Source organism: Alosa alosa, chromosome 1, assembly GCF_017589495.1.
Source record: "Alosa alosa isolate M-15738 ecotype Scorff River chromosome 1, AALO_Geno_1.1, whole genome shotgun sequence".
Lineage (NCBI taxonomy): Eukaryota > Metazoa > Chordata > Actinopteri > Clupeiformes > Clupeidae > Alosa > Alosa alosa.
The window spans coordinates 35,869,788-35,874,787 of NC_063189.1; the positions used below are offsets into that span (position 1 = coordinate 35,869,788).

A 5,000-nucleotide genomic window follows, 5' to 3' on the forward strand; every position below is an offset into this window, starting at 1 on the left:
CTATGCAATTTCACCCAATACAGTAAGCCAAGTGAACACACACACACACACACACACACACACACACACACACACACACACACACACACACACACACACACACACACACATAAGCACACACAAAATCTGTTGTCACAATTTTCTCAATTCTTTCAGAACAGCAGTACACACAGAATTGCAATGATAACGTCCTGCTGATGACCCTGAATCACAATGCTGCACAGAGTAAACAATGGTTCCGACTCGCTGTTGCTATGGTGCCCCCGTGTCAGATTCTCCCTCTCTATCTCTACTCTCAGCCAACATGAGAAGCGGGTTGAAGGCAGATGGGTGAGGTGGGTCATGCTTTCGGGCATGAGAGGTCAGCAGGAGTAGCGTGGCACACGTCCCCATAACCCCTATTTGGCACGCGGGTGGGAACACATCCATCTTTATTAGGATGTCATGCCCGTTTTTGAGAACCGCTTGCTTTGGTAATTTTCTACATGAGGGACATGAGACACGAGAGACAAAAACAATTAGAGGGAAAGGTTGTCAGAGCGCGCGTGTGTGTACGCACACACACACACACACACACACACAACGTCGCCGCTATTGAGGCTGCTTCAATTAGCACTCATCCCGGCTCTGTCTGGGAAAGGGAGTGCAGGCAGAGGAGAGAAAGAAAAAGAGGGAGAGAGAGAGGGACAGAAAGAGGGGGAGAGAGAGAGAGAGGGACAGAAAGAGGGAGAAAGGGGGGAATGAGCTGAGATCAGCAGGCGACAGGCCCAGGGCAAGGTCTTTTGAGACAGAAGCTCATACTCACACACACACACACACACACACACACACACAGACACACACACACACACACAGAAACACACGCACACTCACAGAAACACACACACACACACACACACACACACACACACACACACACACACTCACAGAAAACACACACACACACACACACACACACACACACACACATGCACACATACAGCAATCAAAGTTTCTTCTGCTCATCAATCCTCAAAAGGAGAAGAGCAGACTATCTGCCTTTCAGAGACACACACCTCATCAAAAGCTGAAAGAAGATCTACAGCTCATCATGTCTTTCTTTTTTCCCTTTCTCTCTTTCCTGTCTCCCCAAAGGCTCTCTCCCTCTCTCCATATCTCTCTCTCCCTCTCTCCATATCTCTCTCTCCCTCTCTCCATATCTCTCTCTCTCTCTCTCTGTCTATCTCTCCTGTCCTCCCCCTGATGGCTTTGCCAGGGATCTGAGGAGTAAGATGATGAGTGGGTTGTCGAGTGGACAGGACACACTTTTTGACCTGCCACACACTCACACACACACACACACACACACACACACACACACACACACTCTCTCTCTCTCTCTCTCTCTCTCTCTCTTTGCAGTACCTTCCTCTGACCTCGCTGACCTATCGGAACTCCCCTATTTCCACCCGGTCCCGTGATTTCCCCGTCTTGCGTGTATGTGTCATAATATCCATTTCTATACAAACCAAGACAGCGGACTCCTATAAGCATAACCACCCACAACATAGGTGTATCTAAATTAGCTATGTACCAAAATTACATTTTACTGTGACTCGAGGGGCTGTAAACAGTGTTGTAAGGCTCGTGTACACAACGGCTTGGAGCTCCAGTGGAATTTTAATTTCTACTTGAGAATTCTCCGGTCTAACGCCCATGTGCCATTGAAACGGTGTAAATAGGCGACCCATCAGCCAACACTATAACTCGGCGTGGTAAACAAAATCAGGATATTTCAGGCAGTAAATCCTCCCGTTAAGAACCAAACCAGATTTTGTTCAAATCTACACAACTATGGCTACTGAAAAATGTAAGGTTCATTTAGTAAATGTTATTTTGAAGTGTTAAAAAACATCGTTGTTTTAGAATTTCTGAACAAAAGTGGTGATAATTGGGGGTGTTACGATAATGACCTCTCTGTGGAAGGACTTGAAACCTCTGACTCCTGTTACCTCCCCACACATGCATGCATTTACACATAAAAACAAAGCAAACACACACATGTGTGTGTGTGTGTGTGTGTCTGTGTGTGTCTGTGTGTGTGTATGTGTGTGTGTGCTAGGATGTTTGCCATCTAATATCTTATCCATTTAATTTCATGAGCAGGTCTGGCTTGCTGTGTTTGGTGGCTGTGTGACTGTGCTCTGTCGATCGTTGTGTGATACCATTTCTACGACATGCTGAGTCAAAAGGCTCCATAATGAGAGATCAATCAAGCCAGAGGCAGATCGTTTGATACTTTTGTGATCCAGCCTCACAGAAAACAAAATAATCTCTTCAATCGGTAAATTAAAAGAACAATTAACGATAATTAAATCTCATTCATTCTGGGGCCAACTCTGTTATACATATTTATATATTTTAATTGTAATAGACTCCCTGTACTTTCAGCCATCAAACACTTCTCTTAAACAGACACACACACACACGCACACATCCTGCCCCCACACACACATGCGCACACAAAAACAAATGACTTTTTATCACACATTTTATAACAAGATAAGGGCAAGAAGTGGTGTGAGCAAGGTTTTGTGAAACTTCTTAATTTCTTTATTTTTTGGTGATGAAATGTTAAATGAACTGAATGTGCTCCTTTGCTTCCTCATGAAGCCCCTTTTAACACCTTCGGCTCCAACCGCAGCGGAGAGCTGCAGATGTGCAGTAGTCTGTTCTTATGAGCTCCCTGAGGCCCAGTGAGAGGCCCTGCTGATGTGTGGATGAACACACAGATACTGTGTTTGGGAGTCTTACAGGGACGTGTTATGGCTGCAGAGACGGGGGTGACTGTGGCGAATGGATTGTAGCCGGGGTGACACCCAGCCCCTGGAGTGACCCCTACTAATCCCCACATGTGCTGTCTGCAGGGGGACGCCTTCCAACAAGTGGCCCCCAGGATGGCAAGACACGCCACTTGGGTTTAAATAGCACAGGGAACAAAACTAAATAAACATAGTGGCCTCATCAATATAACATTGAAAAAGAAACTAACTTGGCTAATTTAGTTTGAATTGTTTGGTATTGATCTCAAAGGTACCACTGCACACTCTCTTTCTATCTAGCTCTCTCTCTCTGTCGATTTATTGGCATGACTGTAAAGTTACAATAGTAGCAAAGCAATATGATGTATAACATCACAAAACAAAAATGATCAAGGAAAGATAAAATGATCTCTCTTTTTGTCTCTCTCTCTCTCTCACACACACACACACACACACACACACACACACACACACACACACACACACACACACACACACACACACACAATGATCATAAGTGTGGAAAGAATCAGTAGGGATCAGACAGTATTCATGTCTCCTGACTTCAGAAGGTATGGACGTGTGTGTTTCTGTGTGCCTCTGTCTGAGAATAGGAATGTGCGAATGCCTGTATATTTTTGCATGCATCTGTCTGAGAATGAGAATGAGAATGTGTCTGTGTGTGAGTGTGTGTGTTTGTGTGTGTGTGTTTTTGTGTGCGTGTGTGTGTGTGTGTGTGTGTGCATGCATTTGTGTGTGTGCGTAGGTCTCAGAACAGGTGACTGAAAGCGTAAGCCAGTGATGACACGGGGATTATCGGCCCTGAAGTGAAAACTCAGTCCAGACACCTCGGCATTCTGCCTGCCACTAATCCTCCTCCTCTATTCTACTCTACTCCATGCATCCTCCTCCTCCTCTATTCTACTCTACTCCATGCATCCTCCTCCTCCTCTATTCTACTCTACTCCATGCATCCTCCTCCTCTATTCTACTCTACTCCATGCATCCTCCTCCTCCTCTATTCTACTCTACTCCATGCATCCTCCTCCTCTATTCCTCCTCATGCATCCTCCTCCTCTATTCTACTCTACTCCATGCATCCTCCTCCTCCCTATTCTACTCTACTCCATGCATCCTCCTCCTCCTCTATTCTACTCTACTCCATGCATCCTCCTCCTCCTCTCATCACTATAGCGCATGGCCTGAATGACTTGTCACCATTCATGTTTACTGACATCTCAGGCCGGTGCCACTGCTGTCATGAAATCTAACACTGGTGTCGGAGAAGATGTGTGCAGATCATATTTTAAAAATGGAGGTCAAAAAAGATGTTCTACAAAAGGGACTCTGCTTACTTAGGAATCTCTGCATGCCACTGAAATAGTTTGGTGAAAGAAGGAGAAAGAAACACTGGAACTGATAGAGAGAGAGAGAGAGAGAGAGAGAGAGAGAGAGAGAGAGAGAGAGAGAGAGGAACGATGCTTTTGTAACCTTAATGTTTAAGTAAATGCAAATCTCTACAATTGTTATTCAGAAAAAAACATATTTTCCTTTCCCACCATTCTTGTGTGAACTATCGCAGAACAATAACAACAACAGCAACAAAGACAAGTACACCAAAAAAACTCTCTAAAAATCAATCACACACAGATGACAAAGCAGTATGCGCTGGAGGTAGCTCCCAGTTGGTGTGCGTGCCTCCTTTGGATTGACCCCTGAGCATATGTTGTGTCTGTCTTTGTTAGAGCGCAGGGGAAAAAACTCAAAACAGCTGCCTCTGCGTATTACTGAGGTGTTCAATTAGAAGCCGGCAGTCAGTGCAACTTTCAGAGGTCAATGAGTCAGCTTTACTTAGAACAGCTAATTAGAATGTTGAAATGCACTCAATACATACAGGTGCCATAGTTTTTCAAACCTATACAGAGTACACACACACACACACACACGCGCACGCACACAAACACACACACAAATGGATACACACACACACACACACACACACACACACACACACACACACACACACACAAACACACACACACACAAACACACACAGACACACACACACAAACACACACACACACACACACACAATCCTTTCCTTTATTGATTCATATGTCAGATGTTTTTCACTATTTTCAAACCAATCTTAGCAGTGTTTTCCTTTGCAATGCAAGTTTGTTTTGTCCTGCCAATAAT

The 5,000-nt window shown here is 44.7% G+C and overlaps 1 protein-coding gene across 1 annotated transcript in view; it reads right to left on the reverse strand.

Moving 5' to 3' along the window:
• The window catches only part of tenm3 (teneurin transmembrane protein 3), a 212,130-nt gene that overhangs the window by 101,977 nt on the left and 105,153 nt on the right, over nt 1-5,000 (reverse strand).